Source organism: Microcaecilia unicolor, chromosome 3 (assembly GCF_901765095.1).
Source record: "Microcaecilia unicolor chromosome 3, aMicUni1.1, whole genome shotgun sequence".
Lineage (NCBI taxonomy): Eukaryota > Metazoa > Chordata > Amphibia > Gymnophiona > Siphonopidae > Microcaecilia > Microcaecilia unicolor.
In genome coordinates this window covers 101,330,468-101,357,841 of record NC_044033.1, presented here as the reverse complement: position 1 = coordinate 101,357,841, position 27,374 = coordinate 101,330,468, and positions in this window count along the sequence as shown.

The following is a 27,374-nucleotide window of genomic DNA, read 5'->3' as shown; positions in this document are numbered from 1 at the left end:
TTTCTGTATATTTTTAGAAATTATACAGACAATATTGGACATTTAAATTGTGAACTGGTCCAATATTATCTGTATAATAATGGTCTGAGGTGGGGTGAAGGCACAGGTGGCTCTAAACTTTATTCAATTTGCAGCAATATTCAGCTACTAAACAAATACGTTATCTATTTAGTTTAAACCTACGGCGCACAGGATTAAATTAAATAAGTACATAAGTAATGCCACACTGGGAAAAGACCAAGGGTAATAGATAAGTAACAGTATGAGCTGTTGATCTAAGTTGCGTAAACTAATACAAAACAAACTAAACAACAGCCAAATTCAATCCCAAAAGGTCATAAAAGGCATACAATACTTGAAAGCATGAGAATTACCCTCAGAAACCAAGGTATTGACCAAGTCTGACCAACAAGACCCGTTATCTATATAAGATTTTGGTGTCCATGGTGTATTCTCTTTCATTGGGTAAGAAACTTAATCTCACATGCTTACAATCAGAATTTTCTCATAATGCAAACATTTTCACTGAGAATCAAATATTTCCAAAAGCACAGTTATAGCATAAAATAACTTAGCTTTCCTTAGCTGGCTTAATCACACCTCATTCCAGCTGCTTAATTGGTTCAACGGGGCCCATATCGTTTCACCCGCTTCTGGGCTTCATCAGGAACAACCCAGTTTAAACAAACTTATGCAGGGGCATTCATCTCGCTGACGAGAATCCACCATCCAGCCCAGCATCCTGTCCAAGGGCACCTGGCAAGCTTCCCAAATGAAGTGTGTCAGCCTAGCCACAGTGCCCTTTCATATGCAGATAGCAACATTCACTATATGTATGCAATTAAAGAACAGGGTCAGTATGTAACTTGTAATGGTGATCACACTGGCTGAATATTGACCCAATTATGCCTGTATCCTACTATATCTATCTATTTCCAGGCATTCAGGATCTCCAATCCATTCACTCTCTTCTAACTCACCCAGTACAGGCTACAGTCTTGTTTATTTCTTTACCCACCCCTTCACTTGTCCCAGGTTAAAGAATTGTTTCTTTCTCAGGGATCAGGACAGTACTGGGCTTCAGTTTAGCTCTTATTTTCTCTCAAAGATGAAACACTGGGCTAGCCAATACATGAGCTTCTTTCCCTCTCTCAGGGTCCTGGGGTTGACAGGCAAAGCCTCTTCAGAGAAAGCTTAACCAGTAGGCAAATTAGGTGATCGCCTAGGGTGGCAGCTTCTGGGGGATGGCAAAGAGCAGGTGCAGTCAAACAAATTCAAAGAACCATCAATGCGTACTTTTACCCACAAGGAGTATTGGATTTTCAAATAACCTATTTACATGGGGTTTGGAAATTGTCCTCGTTATCCATACGAAGGGCAATTCTATAATCTAGATGCTAACATTTATGTGTGTATTATCTGCATAAATGTTTAGAATAACGGTATATATGTACATATTTACATACATATATGCCACCATGCTGCCTAGGTGCTATTCTGCATGGGTGGGACATAGACAGGGCTTCCACTTACGTGTATAACTTACAGAACACTGCTGCACTTAAGCACTCACACACACCAGCTCTATGGCTGACATAAGTGCTTGCACCTAAATGTTAGCATGTTAATACCTGGTTATGCTAGTATTCTATAAAGGCAAATAGGCATCTACTTTTCGTTATGTGCACCTTCCAGACACTGAATTGTAGGCACCTTGCTATAGAATGCCCCTGTGATGTCCGGTTATGCACTTTTACAGGAACGTTCTGGAAGAGGTGGTAGGATGATTATGATTGGTGGTTTAATGATTTAAATGGGGGGAGGGTTCTAGGACATGAAATTATTTGAGGGGGCATAAGGCTAATATTTCACATAAGGTTCCTAATACCCTTGCACCAGCCCTTTCTTTCTTGGGATCTAGGTTGGCAACAGGATACAGCTGCTTGTTGTCAGTTAAAACCTCATCCACCTTTCCATATTTATTCTCAATGCCATCCTTTTCCTCTCTAAACCTATTACCCTTCACAGCCTTTCATCATCCCTCATTTCTCTTTCACTCTCCATAATATCCTTCTCTTTCCTCGGTATTACTCCTTTTTTTCCCTTTCTCCCTTTTCTTGTTTCCTTGAGCCTTAAATGTTCCTTGCTCCTGAAATCTCAAGGCCACATCAGTCACTACCAGCTTGTCTCTCCTACAGCCTCTGGGCGGTGTTAACCACTGCTGGCTCCTCTCTCCTGCAGCATCTGGATTGCATAAGTCATATCAAACCTCTTTTTTGCAACTTTGGGCTGCAATCAGTCACTACTGGCCTCTCTCTTCTGCTTTCCACACAGCTCCTCTACAACATGGCTTTGGTACTGCGATCAAACATCTCTGGCTCTTCTGTGCAAACTCAGGGCTGCTGCATCAGTCACTCACATCACTTCTGATCAGCCTACCCAACCACTGGCTTCAGCATGGTCATGGGAAAAGTAATACAGAACAATGCCAATGGCTACTGCCCTGTTTGTAGATAGGAAGTGATCACTCCTAGACATGAAATGGAGTACTGTCTGCTCTACTGTATTGCTGCCTTGTGGTGCTGCTACTGCATCTACCTGTGCTCCAGGAAGCCTATAACTACTTCATCCAGTAACCCCAGTGGGTAGTCCAGGAAGGCAAACAGATGACCACAGCCTCTGTCTTGGCAGGGGAGATTCATTTCTCTCTCCTCATATGGGTAAACCTCTATAGCCAAGGATCCTTGGCTGTGTTCAGTTAGCATAGCCATTAACCAAGCATGTTGATTTTGTTTGTCTGGGACCATGCAATGTTCCAAGCAACTATTGTCCTGATGCCTTTGTTCCGCCACTATTTTTTATATTTCAAATCTCTAGCTATGTGTGCACATTTCTGGAATAAGTACTGATATAACAGAATAAAGGAAAACAAACTGCTGGAGCATTTGGGCAGGGAGATTGGGAATGCTGATGGTGTAAATAAACAAAGTAAAAAATGCCAGCTGTGCCCACCACCTGGCATGCCTGGCTCAGTCTGCTGATTGGCTCACATATTTCTGAATAGTTTCCATGAGTTAAGAATTGAGAACCAGAGATTAACCATTAGCCTGTGGTGTATGTCAAGGGACTGGAAAACAGAAGGAGGCTCCAAGAGAACAATTAACCCCGGGCATGAGAAGGAAAAAAAATATTTCTTGTGTTGCTCATTAAATGTCATTTACTGTTCTGGTTATGGCACAATACGGTATTATACAGCTGGAGTCATAGTGAGAAAGGACTAAACACCAAAACATTATACTTATCAAATGATTATTAACTTTAATTTTGTTTTAGCTAAGTTTATTTTATTTCATTATGATGCAATACAGTAGCAGTTTCATTTTTCATGGAAAAGTTCATGTATGTGCTTTTGAAATCACAATATACAACATTTTCAAAGTCAAATATTACACATATCATAGACTATGAAAAATGAAAACATGTTTTTATTTGAAAAAATGAAATTTTAATATGATTAGGACTCCTATTATAAATGCAAAACCTGAAGGTAAGATGACAATACAGTTTACCACCTTATAATAAAAGAAAAATAGGTGGATATAATTTGAATGATTAAACTACACTCACTATGCTATTTCTAAGCCCTGCTTTAGCTAACATGGCTTTAAAATCCCAGAATCTTCTACACAGTCCAACAAGGAGCTTCATCTGTAACACACAAAGGTACCAACACTGCATATTTACTTTGCATCCTTTGAAGTCATGCATGCCATCATAGAACACATGCTGAATTTATACATCCTGCTTCTGCAATACAGCCATCATATATTTTAGCTGGGACAGTATGTTCACATCTAAGATGATCTATATACCTACCGTTCTCAGAGCTCTGAACAGGGATTTCATGTGTACTTTTGCCAAAAATACTAGGACTAGGGGGCACACATTGAAGCTACTAAGTAGTAAATTTAAAACAAACCAGAGAAAATATTTCTTCATTCAACATGCAGTTATCTCTGGAATTCGTTGACAGAGAATGTGGTAAAATCAGTTAGCAAGATTTTTTAAAGTTTGGATAATTTCCTAAAAGAAAAGTCCGTAAGCCATTATTAAGATGGACTTGGGAAAATCCACTGCTTATTTCTAGGGTAAACAGCATAAAATATGTTTTACTGTTCTGGGATCTTGCCAGGTACTTGTGGCCTGAATTGACCACTATTGGAAAAAGGATACTGGACTTGATGGACCTTCAGTCTGTCCCAGTATGGAAACTCTTATGTTCTTATGTTCATAGAGACAACCAAGCTATACATCAATCAATGCCACATACAGAGACTAAAGTGTAAATGTTTGTGACTCACCCTTCACGCCCATTATCTAAAGACAGCTATTTAGAATCACCAAAATGCACAGGATGCCTGTAAGCTGAACTCATATAGCACAAATAACCATGGCCCCCTTAACTTCTAGGGATATAGAGCCTCAGCAGTGGCACTGGACATAATGGTCCTGCTTTTCAGCAACCATGGCTGCCCAATAAAGCAAAGTGCCAGTGGCAGCACTTTATTCATATATTCAGCAGCACTATCCATTTAAAGGTCACCATTGAATAAGCGTATAAATAGCAAACATGTCACAGCCCATTCAGAAACAGCAGTAAGTTAACCCTGCTTTTTGTTTGGCCTGACTTATTTGATGAATTATATGAAAAGCAGTGGAATTTTCCCACTCTAGGATTGATATTCAGTGTGGTTTCAGCGGGCAGGAGAGTCTACACTGAGTGGGCAGACCTCCAATATTCAGCTGAATTTAACCAGATAGTGACAATGAATATTGACTCTAATCCTCAATGTAAAACTCACCAGTGGATGAGTGGTCCAGGGGCAGAGTCGGGGAAAAGCCAGCACTTATACAGGCACAGGCCATATTAGCTAAGCAGCCAAATAGGATGACACAAAAGGCTGTTCTAGCTTTAGTCGCTTAGCTATGCAGGTGCTGGTGCTAAATATCAGCCAGCCACCACATAACTTCTGGATTTCAGCCACTGGATCACTAATCTAATCCCCCCAAACCCCCCTATTTCAATCTCCCTTATAAACCCCCCTCCCGGTTCTTATCCTCCTGATCCCTCATCCCACCCCCTTGGTTCCATCTCCCCCATACCCCCCAGTTCTGATCCCCCAAACCCTACTCCCACCTGGCAACCTACCTCCTTGGCTCTGATCCCCATCATATGCCCTCAATTCTGATACCCCTGGACCTTACACAATCTTCTGGAATAAAACACCCCCCCCCCATACCCCCAGCCATTTCCAGAACTTACCCAGAGGTGATCCCTGGTAGGCTAGTGGAATGGGGCAGGAGCATTTAATGTCCACTCCTGCCTCATCTGCCTCTGTGTGATGAACCCTAGAGGTAATTTCATGGTACTACTGCTAGAGGGTCAGCCTGCCATATAAGAACAGTGGGTGGCCAAACAGGGAGATCTGAACCAAGGAGGGGAGTTGGAGGATGGGGAGAGATTAGAGAGGATCAGAGCTGGGTGGATATGGGGGATCTTATAAAGGATCAAATTGGGAGATCAGATTCCAAGGGGGGCATAGGGGGAAAGCAACTGGGGGGTTTGAGTGCCAAATCCCCTTATCTGGTTCCTGGGACTCAAATGTCTTATGTGGGTCCTGGCTAAATATCATCCGGGACCTGCATAAGTGCCAGCAGTTTGCTCCTGACTGGACAAGCTCAAATATTCAGTGCTGGTGCATGGACATGTCCCAGCATTGAAAATCCAGGATTAATTCAGCCTGCAACTATAAGTAAAACCGAGCTTCTATGGGTCCTTAATTCAAGTGGGCACATATCTGACATCAAAATCTCTTTTGAGAAATATGAACTCTCCCTCAAATCACAAGTCAGGAACCTTGAAATACAGCGCGATTCAACACTTACTCTGATCCCCCAAATCCAAGCAACCTTCAAGAGCAGCTTCTAGTACTTGTGACAACTATGTTGCCTGCCCCCTTACATTGAGAAAGCAAATCTTGTTTCAATTGTGCATGCTATAATAACATCAAGACTGGATTATTGTAATGTACTCTACACTGGTCTGACTACAAAGGATTTGCACCAGCTCCAATTGATTCAGAATGCTGAAGCAAGACTAATAGAAGGTTGTAAACAATGTGACCACATCACACCATTTTTGCATAAACTTCACTGGCTACCAGTACAATACAGAGCCAAGTTTAAAACTCTATGTTTGACCTTCAAGGTCCTTAAAGGAAATGGCCCAGAGTACTTGAATAATAGGATCTCCCTCTACACACCGTCAAGATCACTAAGGTCCTCCCAAGGAGTATCCCCAATCACACCCTCTGCAAAGGACATCACACAATGTGATACCCACAAGTGAGCCCTCTCCGGAGTAACCCCCACACTCTGGAATGCACTCCCTGAAAGGCTTAGCTTAACACAAGACTATTTCTACTTCAGGAAGCAGGTGAAAACTTGACTCTTCAAGCAGGCCTTTAATGGAAAAAGTAAATGACACCGGCTGCAAATACTATAGCAGAACATGTTTATCCACTCCTACTCTAGCTAAGATAATGTTCAAGCACCTTTCTGACCACATTTACAACTTTATTTAAACCTAGTCTCTTATTTTCTTACTCCTGTTATTCTATCTATCTATATGTTCCATCTTTGCTCACACCCTATGCTGTCCATTAAAATGTTTTATTGTGTATTGTTTTGACATCGTTAGTAGTATACTCTGCCATACTTTCCTGCTTATTTTCGAAAGAGAAAAACGCCTATATTTCAACCCAAATCGGGAGATGGGCGTTTTTCTCGCAAAGGCGCCCAAATCGGTTTAATCGAAAGCCGATTTTGGGCGTTTCCAACGGCACGCGGAAATGAATAAAGTTGATGGGGGCGTGTTGGAGGTGTGGTGAAGGCGGGACTGGGGCATGGTTATCAGCCAAGGAGAGATGGGTGTCTTTAGCTGATAATCGAAAAAAAGGCGTTTTTACCGCAATTTTGGGTCACTTTTTTTTTACCCTTTTTTTCACGAACAAGTCCCAAAAAAGCGCCCCAACTGCCCAGATGACCACTGGAGGGAATCGGGGATGACCTCCCTGGACTCCCCCAGTGGTCAGTAAACCCCTCCCACAAAAAAAACCCACTTTAAAAACTTTTTTCCAGCCTCTATGCCAGCCTCAAATGCCGTACCCACCTCCATGACAGCAGAATGTGTTCGATCCTGTCACAGCCTTTCCCTGGGTCAGATGTGGCTCTCGGGTGCACTACAGGGTCACATCAGCATTGCATTGTGGTGGGTGTAGGGTATTGGGCTCCGTGATTTCATTAGATTGTGTTACAGTCTCACGATGTTGGTAGTTGGTAGGCTCTTCTCCCATGGTGCTTTTCCCCCTGCCTACTGGGTCAGAGTGTGTCCAGTTTTGTTTCCGGTAGTCCATGAGGTAGTGGGCATTTTTGTAAGCCAGTTTTAGATCCCTTCCATGTGTTAGCCACGTTAGAGAACTTAGTTCTTACCTTGAATGTGGCTGAAAGAGGGCATTGTACAGCATTCTGCCAGCTCTGACCTACTGCTAATCTCAGTACCAGGGAGACTCGTTGCCAGTGGGGCACAACCTCTGATCTCCAGTTAACTGTGAGTAAACGTGCTTATTCCAACAAAGGACGTTTTCGGAAAGATTAGTCTTCAGGTGTAAACTGGTGTGCCAAAGTTATACAGCAGCAACAAGTCCTAGAGGCCTGCGTGTATGCAGGTCCCTGGAGCACTTTTAGTGGGTACCGCAGTGCACTTCAGCCAGGTGGACCCAGGCCCATCCCCCCTACCTGTAACACTTGTGCTGGTAAATGGGAGGCCTCCAAATCCCACTGTACCCACATTTAGGTGCCCCCTTCACCCCTAAGAGCTATGGTAGTGTTGTACATTTGTGGGTAGTGGGTTTTGGGGGAGGGGGTTGGGAGCCCAGCACCCGTGGTAAGGGAGCTATGCATGTGGGAGCTTTTTCTGAAGTCCACCGCACTGACCTAGGGTGCCCAGTTGGTGTCCTGGCATATCAGGGGGGCCAGTGTACTATGAATCCTGGCGCCTCCCACAACCAAATGGCTCGGATTAGGACATGTTTGAGCTGGGCATTTTTAGTTTCCATTATCGCTAAAAAAAAAAAAAGGCCAGCGCAAAAACGTCCATTTTTTCGAAAATACGCTTCGGCCCTCCCCTTCACGGACCCGTTCTCGGAGATAAATGCCTAAGGAGATAGGCGTTTCCATTCGATTATGCCCCTCCATGTATTGTTGTTTGAATGTTTTTACTGCTGTAATTGTCTATTGCTTATATTTGACTTATTCTTCCTGTATTCTGCCGTGAGTGAATTCCTTCAAAAAGGCGGTAAATAAATCCTAATAAATAACTAAAAAATAAATAAGTAGCTTAAAAATGGCTGACCATCACCAACTGAATATCAGTGGATCTATGAATTAAGTAATATAAACTTAAGTGCCAGTCCCTGACCCAACTTTAACCCCACTTCCCAATCTTCATGTGCTTTATGTATAGAATCTACAATGGTACATTTTTGAGGGTAATTCTATAAAGGGGTGCCTACACTAAGATGCTAGGTAAGCAACTATTTGAAGTCTATTCTATATTGAAAAATAGGCAACATGTGAATCACTTTCCACTTTCCACATTACATTTATCTACCATTGGCATGCCCATTTCCCCAGTCTTGTATGGTCTTCCTGAAAGTTCTTATAATCTCAAGTTTTAACTACCCTGAATAATATTGTGCCATTTGCAAAACTGATCACCTCACTTGTTGTTCTCTCCTATTTTTGATTTCCTTGTTTGTGATTCTTAATGTTGCAGGAATTCTAAGTTTCTTCCATTGGTGTTCTGGCAAACCAGGTATATTTCCACTAGATATAGTCATGCTTTTTCCAGATGTGAAGGAATGCACCCTACTGAAGGTAAAATTGAATGCATTGCCTCCTTTCCTGCTTTGCAACCAAATATTGTCATTTTAACATGATTTGGAGCCTGTATATACACCCTTGATATATTGGTGCAGCTATCAAGGACTGCAGGAGATCCAACATGGGACAAGAGGGGAACGTGCATATTTAACTATTAGCATTACCACCTGTCAAATACCACTGGAGCAGCAAAAGTCATGCAGCTTTCTCCTCCTCCTCCTCCTCCTCCTGCTAATTCTCTAGTCCAGAGGGATGACTGGATGGTTTCAGGACATGGGTGAACATTAAGTTCTATGGTGGAAATAAAAGCATAAGAACATAAGAACTGCCATACTGGGTTAGACTAAAGGTTCATCAAGCCCAGTATCTGAGAATGACCAGTCCAAGGACTTCTGTGGGATGGAGGGAGGGCTTGTCTGATCCGGTCATCAGTACAGAATAGAGGATACATCAATGTCATGGAGATTTAGGACTCCAAAGTGGCAGCTTTGAGTACTGGGAACTTTATTTTTTTCTTTTTTTCAATTTAAATTTAAATCTTTTTCAGTAGAAGAGATAACAGCCATAAAAATACAAAATACATCCATACGAATATCATAAGATAGGCAACATCTATATGAACTGTACTACAATCATAATAATTCAGAAACTAAATTATAAGTAGCTCCTAGCTTCCCTCCTTTCATTTCCCACTTCCCTACTCCCCCTCCCCTCCCTTCCCTCCCACCCTCTCATATTACAGCACTGATATGGAAGAACAATGAACTATATTTCTATAATATTAAGTAGTGACCAAATAAGTTAGTAATGGAGACCATTTCTGGAATTGGAGCTATTTTTCATGGTTAATAGCAGTCAGCTTCTCCATCAACAAGAGATATCTCAGTCTATTTTTCCAGTCTGTTAAGGAAGGTGCAAGATTTGCCTTCTATAATCTCACTATTCACATCTTTCCGCAGCAAAACTAAAAGTCAATTTTTTTTAAAAAGAGTATCAAGCAGTTGCAGACCTATATTTAAAAAGGCACAGTTCCGGAGAAAAAGTCCAGTTGGAAGGGTTTACCAATGAAGAAAATTTATCTTTGTTTGTATTCCAGAATGGGCAAATGATTGTACACTCAACCACATGTGGAAATAAGAGCCCTGGATGCTACAATTTCTCCAACAAAGGGTGCCGAAATTTTTTTCATATTGTAAAGCCTAATTGGAGTAAGGTATCATCACAATAAAATCTTGAGATTATGTTCCTTAAGCTTTACTGATATGGACATTTTGTAATTATTTTGCCATATTTCCTCCTCCCATCTATTTTTGTCCCATGTCACATTTAAATTACGCTCCCAAGCAGTCATATATTTTAGGTGAAAAAAATCCGATGGCTGGAAAATGTCATATAGTGCTGAAATTAGTCCTTTAGAACCATGATGAAGCAGCCATAATCACTCCAAGAATACCATTCTCAATAATGCGTGTCTCCACTGCAGATATTGGTAAAAGTCTCTTTTATCTAAGTAGAATTCTTTCTGTAGTTGCTCAAAAGATTTTAGTCTATGTTGGTCAAACAGCTGATGCACACTACAAAGGCCATTCTGCTCCCAGTTTGTGAAGTGAGTGCCATATTACATAGTATTGTCCATAATGGGGTTAACCATAATGATTTCCAATCTTTACCCCATTGAGCAATGACTTAGCTATGACATGTTTGTAGCATAATTCTAGTGTATGGATTGGGGGTCCCATCTTGGCCAAAAGACCCAAGACAGATCACTTATTACTATGTCCTTACAGTAAAACTGTTCAATTTGCACATAAGGTTTATAATTTCCCACTTGTGTCCAGTCCCATAAATGCCTAACTTGAGCTGCCACATAGTAATTACGTATATAGGTTGGGGACTCCCAAACCTCCCAGATTCTTTTTACATGTCAGTAGAGTTCTAGTTATTCTGGGTCTGCAATTATTCTATCTAAAATTGTGGAGGAGTGGTCTAGTGGTTAGAGCACCAGTCTTGCAATCCAGAGGTGGCCAGTTCAAATCTTACTGCTGCTCCTTGTGGTCTAGGGCAATTCACTTAACCCTCCAATGCCTCAGGTACAAACTTAGATTGTGAGCCCTCCTGGGACAGAGAAAAATCCAGTGTACTTGAATGCAGCTCACCTTGAGCTACTACTGAAAAAGGTGTGAGCAAAATCAAAAAATAAATAGCATTTTCTGCCAATGATTTATAGTATTGGAGGGAATCATAATAGGTAAAGATGGAAAAAGATATAAACATTTCAGTAAGATATTCATTTTAATGATAGCCATTTGGCCTAACCATGAAAATTCCCCTCGAAACCACTCTCTCAAGTCTGTTTTAATCTTATTAATCAAAGCTAAATAATTGGCTGCAAACAATTTTTATGAATCCTGGGTAACACAGAGGGGTATTTTCAATATGACGTCTAAGTCGGACTTTGGATTTTTGCACTGAACGTCCCAAATCCGAATAACAAATACTTAATTCTTCCATATCAGCTGTTTCATTTCTGGTTGAATCATCCCTATGACCCCTCTCCCCTTCCTCCCATTGCATTGCGCAGTACTCCTCTCTTTGCACATGAGGGAAAAAATACCCGAAGAGATAGCAGAACAGTAGAATAAAGTGCAATATACATATCTCCAAAACAAAGAGCAAAGACAAAAAAAATCAGATCTTTGTCAGCAAATGTGCATTGCATAATGACTATACCAATATATACTTCTAAGGAAGTAAACATATCAAATAAGAGAAGGTTAAACAACCATCAGCAAGTCAGCACATTGTTTCCAATGTGTTAGCCTTTGTACATCTTCACCAGTGGCTATGGCTAAAGGCTTTCATTCCATTAGGTGCCCAGAAATTGGGGTGTCAATACCAGGCTAAAAGCCTATAAAGTAGAATATCATCTCTCTTGAGTGCCCGTAATAATACCTTTATCTGTATCCTTTAGCCTACAATCAGAAAGTCTTGCTAATCTTGCTGCTCTCCCTTTCTTTGCCAGCGAGTGTTAAAAGGAGTTGCAGTCCTCTTTCCCAGCTGGCACTTGACTTCCTCTGGAAGGTTCAGAACTTTCAGTTGCATTAGTTGTCGCCAGGCTTCTTCTGATGTATGCACTCTCCATATGTACCACTCTCCATATGTACGCATTCTCCTTGGACTGGTCTTCTGATGTAGGCACTCTCCAAATGTACCATTAATGAAAAAAATCAAAGCGAAAGGGCAGGCCCATTATATCTGATATTCTCCATGCATAGAAAAGAAGTAACACCTCAGAGGGTCCTTGTGCTTATGAAGTGTAAGAGCCAATACATCCTGATATATCTCTATTTGAGTAGCTAAATAATCAGCCCCATATTCCTTGCTGGAGCTAAAATACGTTCTTTTAAGCTAAAGTCAGACAGACACACAATGATATTCCTGGGTTGATTTTCTCACTGAGGGCCACCTGCTCTGTGCTCCCTGTCAATCTTTATATCATCAGCTATCACTGTCATATGAAGTCATATTGGTGATATGAAGTCATATTGGTAATATGAAGTTCTTTTTTCATTTCCAACAGCTACTGGCAAGTTTTTGCAGTTTGTTCATACTGCAGTTGCATGTCCTCATCAGAGCTGAGGGCATTGTCCTCTTCAGGCTGCAGTGCTGCCATTTTATTAGTGTGTCTGTGCATGCTTTCTTTTGTCACTGTTGTTCCCAAGGCAGTCCTCTACTTTGATGGTTCTGATTTCTTCCTAGATGCCAAGCTATCACTTGCTGTGCTAAAAATGATCCAAGTTGCTCTTTATATAAGGGAATGATGGTAAATTAAGATCTGCTAACCGGTGCTCTACTCCAAAGCTGCCATTACCATCACTGAGGTCACTTCCTCCAATTACTGTGGACTTTCTGTGGGATACATCATGTGTGTTGGGGAGTTCTGGGAGATGTTTGACTTGGAGGATGAGGAATAGAGGATGCCTAAAATACTGCCTCCCTCACAAGCTAACTGCTATTTATACCAAACTCTCCAACAGAATCATTTCATTTACCTCAACAATACAGCCAAGGTAAATTTAAAACATCTTTGCAAATATCACAGTAATGGGTATTGAGATCATTACCACAGTATTTGCACATGTATATACTGGTGGCCACTTTAAAAAATAATATTTTATTGTGGCTGCCTTAACTGTGTTATGGAACCCACACATTAACACAACTTAGTGCAAAGGCTCATAAGAGATACTAGCTTAGAGTGACAGTTATTCTAGACAAATGGCTACTCATGGTCCGCATCTCCTAAGTCACATTCCCCACATCTTCCCTTAGAACCAGAACAGACTGACGTGAATTGTAACTGTTTAAGTGCTCATCAATAGTACGAGATCAACTATTACCATACTACCCTCAAACCTCAATCACACACAGATATCTTTGTCTGTTCTGTCTCTGGCTTTTTTTCCTTGACCAGATTATAGGAGACATGCTAGATGATACTATGAGTTATCATGAGAGTATACTCATTGGATATGCTGGTCCTATTCCCTGCAATGCTTTATAAGTCAGAGCCGCTAACATAAACAGAATCCACAACGGCATCAGCAACCAGCATAAAGATCTTAGCATCAGTATAACTCTTTCTCACCTTTTGTTTCTAGTGATCATCCTAGAGTACCCCATTTTGTAGAATCTGCAGGAAATTAATTCTATTCTTAGCCCCACATAAATGGAGTTGCAATAATCTAATGTGATAATACTAATGCCTACCTGGCTGTTCTAAAATCTATGGGATTCAGTACTAGATTAAGGGTCTAACCAGTCCTCAGTTCATCAAAGTCTTTTTTTTACCACATCTTTCACTTGCTGATCAAAAGTCAATTCAGAATCCAGTATTAGGCCAGACTTTTTGTCTTCATAGCCAGCTGAATTCTACTTCAAGAGAAAAGAACCCCTCATTCCAGGACCTTTCCTACCCAAAGGCTTATCTTCATTCAGCTTAAACCCATGGACATACATCTAGTCTTGTATAATATGTAGACCATTTGCAAAGTAATCTCTAGTACTCACCCAACTATTCAGGCTGAGAACCAAGATTTATTTATTAAGAGATTTTTTTAGGAAACATGCGGCATGTTTCGCAGAAGCTGCATCAGGATCAAGTCCACTAAAAATAAGGAACTATAACAATGAAAATATATACAGTAATCAACCCATCCTGTTAACAAATAGAAACACTTACTATCAGAGATGCCATCCTCAACTTTTTTTACTCTAAGATGGCGCCCAACTTCTTGAACTTATTTTTAGTGGGCCTGACCCTGATGCAGCTTCTGTGAAACATGCCACATGTCAGACTTGTTTACTACTGGTCCCGTTAGCTTCTAACAAATTACTACTAAAAAGCTAAGTTTCTAATTAGTTGGTTAATTCTAAAGCATTAAATATTGTATTTAAGAATGTATATACATTATCAAAGGGAAATTATGGGTGGACCTATGAAGAGCCAATTGTATGTCAAGAGTTGAGAGCAATCGGGTCTCTTGACAGATGAATCACCGCTGCTGCACTCATTGTGCTACTGAGGTCCGTTAAACAAATTAGCAGAATTGACTTCATTTGAATTTAACAACGTGTTAAGGGCATTTACCTATAATGATATAATGATAAAGATAATAGGGATGATACCACATAGCCTATGTTGAATGGCTGGTGCTGGGTAATTGATGAAAGGAATAAGATCTAGACATAGGCAATAGACAATATGAACAGAAAAGAAATATTCAAATAATGGTACATTTTATGGCATAGTATGCTACTTACAATGTTGACACAATACGCAATAAAACATCTTAACAGACAGCATAGAGTATAAGGGAAGGTGGAGTATATGGACAGAAAAGATAGAGTAATGATAATTAGATAACAAATAAGAGGAACAACTTGAAAAACGTTGCATGTGGAGTTGTAAAGGAGCATGAAAATGATCTCAGCTAGGATAGGATTGGATAATCAAGTCAGTGGCATAGCCAAGGGTGGGCCCAGGCCCACCCACTTTGAGCTCGGGCCCACCCAGTAGCAGCACACCTATAATGTGGCTAGGAGGGATCCCCAAGCCCCACCAGCCAAAAACTCCCAACGACTGTCCCTCCTGCATACCTTGTAAATAGCAGATTTTCACCTGCAGCAAAAAGTGACTGATACATACTGCTCGCACCAGTCCCACTGCCTTCCCTCTGATGTATTCCTGCCTATGGGGAAACAGGAAGTTACATCAGAGGGAAGGCTGTGGGGCCAACATGAGCAATGTGTATTAGTTGCTGCTCACTGCCAGTGAAAATCTGTTTTTTAAAAGGTATGCAGGAGAGGGGGGGGATGTTTGAGAGACCATATGGCATGCAGGCGAGAGAGGGAGAGACCAAATCATTCATGGGACAAATGGAGTTCTTCTACCCACCCATCTTGGACCCAGGCCCACCCAAAATTGGGTATCTGGCTACGTTCCTGAATCAAGTCCAGCTACAATACTGTATTTGCAGCCGGTGTTAGTCCTTGTGGGGGAGATTCTATATATGGCGCCTAAAAAAATCAGTGCTGAAATTTTATTTTTGTTACATTTGTACCCCGTGCTTTCCCACTCATGGCAGGCTCAATGTGTCAGGCAATGGAGGGTTAAGTGACTTGCCCAGAGTCACAAGGAGCTGCCTGTGCCGGGAATCAAACTCAGTTTCTCAGGACCAAAGTCCACCACCCCAACCACTAGGCCACTCCTCCAATGCTGACTAAGTATGTTCTATAATTGTTGCCTAGATTTAGGTGCCGATTATAGAATACGCTTAGTTGATTTTTCAGTGCTTAAATCTATGCGCATCCATTTACATCAACAAAAATGTGGCATAAATCCCAGTGCGTAGATTTAGGCGTACTGGGCCATATTCTATAACTAGATGTATAAATTTTGGAACTCCCATGAAATGCCCATTTCCCTGCCCATAACCATGCCCCTTTTTGCCTGTGCATGTTAGACGTTTGGCGCACATCATTACAGAATAATTAGAATGTAGGCGCACAAGTTCCTAATATGCTTAGGAACTTGTGCACCTAAATTCTAATTATTGCCAATTAGTGCTCATTGTTGCTTGTTAAGTGCTGTTATCAGCGCTTATTAGCTTGTTAAGTGTATTAAGTTACACACATTGTTTTAGAATCCACACCTATTTCAGCATGGATCTCTAGGCATGCTATATAGAATCCGGGGGTATGTAGATAAGTCTAGCTAGTTAGTTGCTTCTTCCATTAAAGGCTTGGGGAAAGGGCCAAGCTTTCACCTGCTTCTTGAAGTAGAGATAGTCTTGTGTTGAACAAAGCCTTTCAGGGAGTACATTCCAGAGTGTGGAGTCTACTCCAGAGAAGGTTTGCTGGGAGGTGTCATATTGTGTAAGGGATACTCCTTGAGAGGACCTTCGCAACCTTGGAGGTGTGTAAAAGGAAATCCTGTTCTTCAAGTACTCTGGCCTATTTCCTTTAAGGGATTTGAAGATCAGGCATAGAGTTTTAAATTTAGCCCTCTATTGTACTGGTAGCAAGTGCAGTTTTTACAGAAATGGTTTGATGTGATCACCTGGCTTATAATCTTCTAAAGCATTCTGAATCAATTGGAGTTGGTGCAAATCCTATGTAGTCAGACCAATGTAGAGTGCATTACATTAATCCAGTCTTGATGTTATCATGGCATGAACCACTGTGACAAGACCTGCCATCTTGATGTATGGAGAGAGACTGCATAGTTGTTGCAGATGATAGAAACAGCTCCTGAAGGTTGCTTGGATTTGGAGGATCAGCATAAGTGTTGAATCTAGCAGTACCCAAGGTTCCTGACTTGTAATTTAAGGGGGAGTTCATATCTCAAAAGAGATTTTGATGTCAGGTTTGTACCCGCTTGTGTTAGAAACCCACAAGAACTCAGTTTTTCTTGGGTTCAGGCTAAGTTTGTTGTTTTTAGCCCATTCTTGAACATTATCTGGATGAACAATAGATCTTGACTCCCAGTACCCTATTTACACATGGTTTCTAATGTTGTTAAATACATATTAAACAGGACTGGAGATGATGGGACCCTTGCAGCACCCCATAGTTTAATAACCTAGTGCTCCCTCTCACCCTGGTCTTCCTTGTGCATTGCACTCTCCTCTCCCCTACTGTAGTCCCCTGTATGAGATCAACTGTTGGCATACTAGCATCAAACAGCTGAATCCCCAATCACATACAGATACCTTCTTGTTCTGCCTAGATTTTCTCCCTCTCCTTACCCACGTTCCTTGCTATACTCTAACCCTCAGTAGCCCCTGTACCATATCTCTGCCTCCCCTACAGACAACTCCCTCACCTCCTCCTATACTCTCTCCATTACCTCTCTGTTCCCTGTCTCTTCTACACTGATAACCCCATGATCTCCTCCTGTGCTCTCTCCTTTCTACCCCTCTGGGCTTTATCCTTCCTTCCTATAATCTCAACTCTCTCATCTCCTCCTGGGATTTCTCTGATTTACCTCTTCCTCCTGCAGTCTCTCCCCCTCACCACTTCTCCTGTGAACTCTCTGTCTCTCACCTTCTCTCCAGTGTGATCTCTTACTGTCCCTAATTGTAAGGGCACTCTCTTTCTCACAGCTCTTAACCTCATCCACCTGGGGTGAGGCAGAAGCTACAGTCTGCCAAGTCCGGCAGGAGTGCTTGGTGCTCCTCTTTACTGTTTCTGTTTGCAATTTGTACCACATTGACCGAAAACTAAGCAGCTAGATCTAGAGTCATCTTATACTAAAGCCAATGCAGTCACATCAAACAGCAAAGTTCTTATCTTGTTTTTTAGTTTACGCCAAAGACATCTTTGGTAGGTTATATTATAGTAAAGCATTAATGTTTAAAGAGATACATGTTTGTTATTATTATTTTGTCTTCCACTCTAATCTCCCTGATAACTATTTGGGATCCTGCCAGGTACTTGTGACCTGGATCAGCTTTTATTGGAAACAGGATACTGGGCTTGGTGGACCTATGCTCTGATCCAGTATGGCAATGTTTATGTTCTTATGCTCTTACTTGAATCTGATGATGGTATCATGTAGATAATTCAGAGAAGAGTCAGAGCAGTAAACCCTGTAAGTACAATGACAGTTGTAGCTTATGAAAAGTTATGAAAAGCCTCTAAAGCAAAATAAATATAGTGCATCTGTTGGCTGTTTGCTGTTGGCCACGTGACCTCCTCACATTTGGTGCTATCACCTAGCACATTTAGTTAGGTAAACAAGAGGAACATCAGGGCTGGTGTCATCCCCGGAACCAGAAATTTGCCACTGAGTTATTAAAAAATAAAGGTAAATAATGTTTGGTGACTCACTACATCTCATCCAGCATTTGAAATGAAAACTATATATATATATATATATATTTTTTTTTAATATTTCTTTATGGCTGGAGCCATATATTGTGTGAACCTGTAAGTGTCTTCCTCATAATTAATCGTGTTAAGTGCTCTCAATAAATTCATGCTGACTTTGTACATAACTGAAATTATTGTGGATTTATGCACGGTAACTGAGATATGGTTCTGGTCACTAGGACTAACTTCTCTCTATCCTGTAGATTTACCCTTCTGTCTTCGACTTTCCTTTCCCTGTCTCTGTAAAACTGAAGCCCTCCTTTATGTTTGTCTTTGTTAAAGTTTTTGTTTTGTTTTGTTTTGTTTTTTAGTATCAAAGAGCATGGAGACTTTAGATCTCTCCTGGCAGGTCCAGCCCTGATATGAGACAGACTAGGTACATGCCTAGGACAGCAGAGACTGGCAGCAATGTGGCAGGACAGGTCTGCTGTCACCACTACCCTACTTTCACCTCACTACCCTACAACCCTGTAAACTGGCAAGCACAGGGGAGATACTGGACAGGAAGAGCCAAAGAGAAAGGGAGATGTTGGGCATCTGAGAGGGGTAGAAAAGATAAGGAGAGATTCTGGGCACCTAGGAGAAGATAGGGAAGGAAGGAGAGATGCTGGGTGCCTGATGGGAGGGGTAGGGGGAAACAGATGATGGACACCTGGTAAGGGTATGGGAGTGAAGAGAGATGCTAGGCATTTGGTGGGCATTAGGGAAAAAAAGGGAGATGCTGGTCTACAGGGAGTGTGCACAGCTCAAGGCATCAGATACTCTTGGGTCAACCTTTGTCGCCTAGTTTCATGAGACCACTATTTAAGGTTTTTTTTGGGGCACATACTGCTGATTTTGAAGCAGCATTAGGATGTAAGTTCTTCAGTGAGTAGTTCAAAGTCTCCTTCTAGATTATTCTGAAAAGGGATCCTTAGAAATGGGTTCTGAGATTGGAAACAGTGCTGGTTTTAGGCTAGTCCGTTATTACGTGTTGATATGAATTTGGGATATTATTTTATGTTGTACAGTACTATTATTTTTATTGCTCTATCTGCCTGCACTCTGCTCTCAACTTTCATTTTGACTGAAAAGGCAGAATGTAAGTGATTAAATTAAATTAAATTGGAACCCATGCCCTTTGGTTGCTCTGATTAAAATGCAGTGGCATGTGTATTCAAAACAAATTTAAACACACCAGAAGCTAATGATGTGGTGCATTATTTTTGGGGCACCTACTGCTTACTGCATGTGCCTTTATAAAATAGGCTCCTGGAACCAATTCCAGTAGTGCATAAATGCTGACACACATATTTACATGCATTCTGAAGTTGATGTATTCCCCTCACCCTTGGGTTAAGCATCTCTCTCTCTATCTCTCTCCTTGCCATCTCCTCTCTCTCTCTCTCTCTCTCTTGCCATGTAGCCATTTCTTGTCTCTCTCTCTTCCTCTGCCATGCAGCTATCTCCTCTCTGTCTCCACCGCCCCCAGCCGGCATCACCCAGTCTCTCTCTCTGAGTTCTTCTTCCCCCATTCAGCATCGCCTCCTTTCTCTATCCTCCCCAACCCTCCACCCTCATTTACCTTATTGAAGCCTTGCTAGGTTGGTGGCACACTGGTGGTGGTATCAGTAGTAAAATCAACATAAAGATGCATGCGTTACTGCCCACCCTGCTAATCACACCCCTCTAATGCAGGAAGTTACATCAAAGGGGAGAATGGCCATTAAAGCTAGCAGCAGTGAATGCAAGGAAATGGTCCCACAAACCTTTATATTGTTTATGCTGATGCTGCTGACCTGAGAAGGCAGCAGAGGCAGCGGGAAAGAGGAGAAGGTCATAGTTTGGTCTGTGGAGTTTTAGACTCCCCAAGCCTCTTATACAGGGGGCCTATACTAACAAAGTGTGTGAGGGAGGAACAGGTAGCAACTTGGAAGTGAACAGCAGAGGCATAAAACTGGCACTTACATTGGCCAATTTTCAATCTTGCCTTTCACTGCATACCCCGTACTGATGTCTCTCGTAGTCCTTAGAGTACACGTACTGTGTGTTGTAAACCTATGTTTAAGAGCATGGCCAAGGAATGGTCTAAGTCTGTGTATTTAGTATAAGAAAAATTAGCTGCTATCATAGCCACAATTTAGGGCTTCATAGAGAGGCCAGAGTCCAAAATGATTTTTAGATTTCTTAGAAAATACACGTTAATAGCATCATTAACATATGTAGATTAGCTACGCATGAAATGGCTATTTCAGAAAAACATTATTTACATGTGCATGGATCTAAAAGGGGTGTCTAGACTGCCCCAATTTGACATTTCGTCCTTTAGATTGTAAGCTCCTTTGAGCAGGGACTGTCCTTCTTTGTTAAACTGTACAGCGCTGTGTAACCCTAGTAGCGCTCTAGAAATGTCAAGTAGTAGTAGTAGTAGTCTTCTAGGGCAGACTACTACTACTGGTAGAATGGTTTGGGCAGACTAAAAATTATCCATTTATTTCCAATTTTACAATGAGAAATACATATATATTCAAAATAATTTCCTATTGAATTTTGTGCCTCCTCCTAGTCAAGCATAGTGTTTGTGAAAAAGTGTTCATTTCTGCCAGGGATTAAAGAGAAGAATTGAAGGGGCAATTGTATGTAATCCCACATTTTTTTTTAAATTATGCCATCAAAGTGAAAAAAAAATATTTCCAGCTTCACTACTTGATTAGATCCAATTGTACATGTAACAGTTGGTACTTCTACGTGGAAGTTGCAAATCACTACTTCCATGACTGCCACTTACTATCATCAGCACTTATACTGAAGCCAAGTGATGCCGCTCATTTTCTGTACATATAGTTTTATGAAAATACATATGTATTTGCCAACATCCTTATAAATATGTACAAAACCCCACACATTTGGCAGTCTTTTGTAAAGTACTCAGGGAAATGTGAAAATGCTGACATGGACATCCCATTTCCCATGTCAGCCATGGGTCTTATTGGGCCTTTCTTTCAAATACCATGCTCCTGACTGTCTATAATGCTCTGTTAGGCACATGAAAAGACGCTTTGGTAGCACACAACTGTTTGCTATGTTGCTTTTCAACAAGGAAGGGTGCACATCTTTTCTTAGACTAACCCAGATAGAGAATGGTAGAAAAACCTTACTAAATCAAATCCAAAGACTTTCCCCCCAGATATCTAAACTCCGCACTCAGTGTTGTTTGAAAACATCAAGGGGTCTTTTTACTAAGCTGCAGGGAAAGGGCCCTGTGGTAGAAGTGGGGGCCGCTTTTCCCATACACCAGGGCCTATTTACCATAACAGGTAAAAAGCCCCCCCCCCCCCCCAAAAAAAAAAAAATGACCATGTGGTAAGATAACTCTTACCACATGGCCATAGGGCAGGGAGCACTTACATTGGGATGTAGGAGGGGCCAGCATTTTTAGTAGACTGGTCCCCCAGGAATCCCAGAAGAGCAATGGGACCCCCTAGGGGACACTGCAGTGGACTTCAAATAAATGTTTCCAGGTACCCATCTTACTGTTGCTCCCTTATCTTGTCTGTTGAGCCCTCCAAAACTCATGCAAAACCCACTACACCCAACTGTACACCACTACAATAGCCCTTATGGGTGAAGGGGGCATCTATATGTGGGTACAGAGGGTTTCTGGTAAGTTTTGGAGGGCTCACGGTTTCCACCATGTGACAGGTAGAGGGAGATAGGGACCCGAGTCCCTCACTTCATAGTGCAGTGCAACAACCACTACACTACTCCAGAAACCTGCATGCTGCTCTGATAGACCTGTCTATAGCATCTGAGTCTGTCATAGAGGCTGATAAGTCATATTTTTATTCACATTTTTGGGTGGGGTGGGAGGGGGGTCAGTGATCACTGGGGGGAATTGGGGGGGGTGTCACCCCTGATTCCCTCCAGTGGTCATCTGATCATTTAGGGCACATTTTTGTGCCTTTTTTGTTCTGAAAACAGGTCTAGACCAAAACATCTTGGTTTTAGTCCTAGACGTTTTTGTTTTGTTCCATTATGGCTGTAAAACGTCCAAGTGTTAGGCACGCCTTAATCCCGCCTTCAAAACACCCCAACACACCCCCTTGTGATTTGGATGCACTGCTGACGAATGAACGCCTGCAAAATAGGTTTCAAAAATACCAATTTGGTCATTTTGAGAAGAAAAATGTCCAAATGGTGCTTTATGACACTTTTTGGATGTTTTTCTCTTTTGAAAATGAGCCCCAAAGTGTGCTAAATTTGTCACGTAGTTTGAAGGTGGGCATACACATAGGTGGAGTGTTGGTGAAGTGCATAGTTATACAAATAATGGAGTGGGGGAGTGGCCTAGTGGTTATAGCACTGGTCTTGCAATCCAGAGGTGGCCAGTTCAAACCCTGCTGCTGCTCCTTGTGATCTTGGGCAAGTCACTTAACCCTCCATTGCCTCAGGTACAAACTTAGATTGTGATCCCTCCTGGGACAGATAAATATCCAGTGTACCTGAATGTAACTCACCTTGAGCTACTTCTGAAAAAGGTGTGGGCAAAATCTAAATAATAAATAAATAGGGCTAGCTTCTATGTATGGCACCTGGAAAATCCATGCAGAAAACATTTCCACTAAAGGATATTCTATAATATTTCCATGTGGTTTATAGAATATGCTTACAGCCATCCACACAACTATATTTAGTCATAAGGAATTACGCCAAGTAAATCCTGGTGTAAATACCAGAGCCTAAGTGCAGGTATAGTCTATAACAGTGTGTGTAAATTGTCGGAACATCCAATGACCCTCCCATTCCACACCCATGGGCACACCCCCTTTTTGACAAATCTCATTAGAATGTATGCGCACCATGTGCTTTGCGAGTTCTGTGCGTAAAGCTCTAATTAATGCCAATTAGTGCTGATAATTGGTCATTACTATCCAATTAACAGCACTGATTGGCTTGTTAATCAATTAGACTCTGTGCATTGTTATAGACTACGCTTAGATTTCCGCATGGAAATCTAGGAGTGATATATAGCATCAGGGGGATAATTTATAGAATATGCACATTTTTAGCAAGCTACCCATAGTATTACATCACTTCTATGGCTAATCTAAGTGTCACACCTATATGTGCATATTTGGGCTGCTACGTAAGTACTCAGGTAGACGCCCACTTTCCTTTATAGAGTAGGCACCAAATAGGCATCTTGTTATCTAAAAAACATTGTCCTTTTATTGAATTATCTTCATAATGGGAATAAATAAATGGAAGCTGTGGGCACAAGACCAGATTAAAGGCAGTTTCTCTGCACCCCTGGCTCATTGTGTTGCTTTATTCCCTTTTCACTGGTCAAACTGCAGACCTAAGATGTTATTTTTTAGGCAAATAATCAGACAATAATTTTTAAACATTTACCAGCACAGCAAATGGCAATGGGAAGAATTATATAAATGTGAAATGTGTAGACACACTCAGCATTATAAAGATCTGGGGAATGCAGAAAATTATACCAAATAACACACAGTAAAAAAAAAAAAAGTGACAAATGTACCAACTCTACATGTGTCTTCTGTGACAAATTCCATCTCAACAGCAGAAATCTATAGATTTCCACTAATTTTAGACAGAAAATTATAGGTTCAAGTTGATCGTCATTCAAGGATTAGAACTACTATACGATAAAAGACCCATAAAATGGCACATTCCCTGTCCTTTCTTTGTAGGATTAGATTTAAAGGTCTGGATTGGGATGTTAGAGCCATATTAGCTGGTTTATAATGTGAACCCCTAAAGCAATAACTCTCTTTCAAAGTTTTAAGGCATATTGTAAGGCAGTTCATTGTAGCAATGAAAGCTAGCGACACTATGGCATATTATGGGATCAGCTGAGTTAATTGTGCTTTATAGCCCTCATTTCTTCCACTACACAAACATTTTATCCCTTCCATTACAGTAAAACCATTCTTAATCTTGCTTAAACCAGTCAAGCCCTGATCTCAGCTTTCCAAAAATACCTGCATTTGTTCAAGAAAATGCTTCTGACAGCTGATGTGTGCTGCGTAAAAGAAAATAGAAAGGCCAGTGATCAGGCATAGACAAAAATCTGTAAAGAAAATGTACACATGTTACTAAGTGCATATACATCTGACAGATCAAGAGGGCAAGTGTAAAATGTCAGGTTTTGTTTCCTGCTGAAAGAAGCATTCACACATACAATATACGCATGCCTGTGCTGAAAATAGTGCCTCCATTTCTAGTGGAGTCATGCCAAAAGCAATCAGAATGCAGTCCATTAGGGTGGGATTTCTACAACCTTATGTATTGGTCATTTTAGCTCTTTGTATCTTTTTATGGAGCTTTTCAATTTTTTCCAGTATATAAACTGCATATCCTGTCTAGGTACTACTTGTCTCTCCAATTACTGTTCTCCTTATTCGATGGTATACATATCTGTAATACACATTGCATGCAACATTACAATGTAATCATTTTATTCAGCCCCTTTCATCCAGTGGGGATTTCATGCATTTTACTCTTTGTTGCAACAGAAGTATATGCAGTCTCTTTTAGGATAGTTTTCCCTAATCTTTTCAAGCCCCAGACACAAACAGAAAAGGGAAGAACAAGCCTTTGCACAAAATGAACAGAAGCAACAACAGCAAAGGTGACAAAAGAGTCCCGAGGGTATTGGCGATGAGGGCCTCATACTTGTTAAAATTTCCTGTTATATATGTCATATAAAAATTGAATGGTGGTAATTTATTTCTTGAACCTAAGCAATTGTTGGAATTTTTGGTGGCTTGGGAGGGTGGTCCGACTGCGATGGTAGTTCCCTTTGGTTAGTATGTAATCTAGCTGTCACTGTATAGGATTCCTCTGCCTTGTTTTTAGGGTTTTATTTCTTTTTCTATATTTATATTTCCTGCTTGACTCCAGCATTGTGGACTAATGAATGATGTTTATTTCCTCTATTAAGCAGGTGTTCTGTATCTCTATCTTTTTCTGATTTCTTTTTCAAGTGTATGCTTGAATGTTATGTTGAAATTCTAAAATTTAAATTAAAAAAAAAAAAGGAGTCCCAAAAAACAAGTGATGAGGTGCAGAAATTTTATTGGTGGGTAGCAAAGATTCAACATGAGCCGCGTTTTGGCCTCAAGGCCTGCATCATGAGTCTAAAAAATGGAGCAAGCAATACATACATACATCATTAAAATAAGGTAAAAATAAGTGAAGGTTAACAATAAAAATAAAAATCACTTTGAATGGGCTGTGTCAACATTGCTGCACAGCAGTCACTAGCGCAGCTTTGTAAACAGGGGTCTTATGTGTAGTGCTGTAGGACAGCTCGAACGACTGGCAGAAAGGGATGGTGATGTATTATAGATAAAATGACATTGCTTTTTGTGCTCAATTGAATTTAAAAAAGGAAAAGTAAACTAAAAATATAGGTGCAAACCAGAGTAAAAATTGAAAATAATATATATAATCTCTGAATAAGTGTGGATGTAAAACAAAAAAAATGTTATCAAAATAGAATTAGAAACTGTGCGTCTCCACTGGCGCTGATAAAATGGTACAGATGACGTTGAGTCAAAATGAAACCGCTACTGGCCAAAACTGCAACGGTGTAAATGACAGCACAACAATCTAAAACCACTACTGCAAGCAACTGTATTAGTGTAGATGACAGTCTACAAAAGCAAAACACACATCTTCAAACGTTAAAAGGCTTTTATTCTTGACACTTTAAAACACAACCCAACATGGCCACGTTTTGCCTCTCTAGAGGCTGCATCAGAGGTTAACAACTATTAGGGTCCCAAAGGGCACAAACACCTAATAGTAGATTACTCCAAACCAAAAACACCAAAGAAAACAGTTCAGCAGCTAGCAGCAGGATTCTCACTCAAAAAGAATGTCTCCTCCTCTTAACACTTTTTTTTTTGTTTTGCATCCACATGTGTTCAGAGATTATATATCTTTTTTCAATTTTTATTCCAATTTGCATCTATATTTTTAATTTAATTCTCTATTTTAAAATTTGAGTGCGAAAAGTGACATCATTTGATCTATAATATCGTTTATCGTTTATTTATTTACTAGACCGTCCCTTTCTGCCTGTCGTTGGATCAGTCCTACAGTGCTACATATAAGGTTAGTTGCACTTTTACTATTAATTTTATGGGGTTGGGTTGGCATTCTATTTTTTTTAAAGCTTCACTCATATGACACCATTCGTTTTATGATATTTTTGAGGTATGAATTTGTACAATTAGGGGTCCATTTACCAAGCTGAGGTAAAAAGGGCCCTATGGTAGCGGAGAAGGCCGTTTTTGCCATGTGCCAGAGCCCTTTTACCGCAGTGGGTAAAAAGCTCCAAAAAAGACATGGCCATGCGGTAAGATTATTCTTACCATGTGGCCGTTTCAGGGGGCGGGGAGCACTTACTGCCACGGTGCACCCACTGAGGTGGCAGTAAGGGGCTCCACCAGTAACCCAGCAGTAATTACAAACAAGTTAGTGCCACACTAAAAAATATGGAATTATTTTCCTGTAACAACGTAAATGGCAAGCGCTCAAGGTGGAACTACTTCCAGTGGCCACATTGAGCCGGCAGTAGTTCTGGGTTGCCATGTGGCAAGCCCTTTGTCACACGGCAACCCTTTAGTAAAAGAGCCCCTTTTTGGATGAGTGTTTTCCTTAGTGCAGTATTGGGTAGGTTTCATTTTCTGTCTGGTACATGGTACTACTAATAAAGTTTTTAATATCTTTCACTGATCTGCTGTTTTGTTTTTCACATTTCATATATATATATTTCACTAATTGATTGTCCCATACTCTTGGCGAAAATGAGCACTGTTTATATGTTCTATGAAAAAGAACACTTCCTTCGTAATACACTCTCCATTGTTTCCTTTTCTCACAGAGCAGGTTTCTTACATTTTTAGCGATGTCGACTT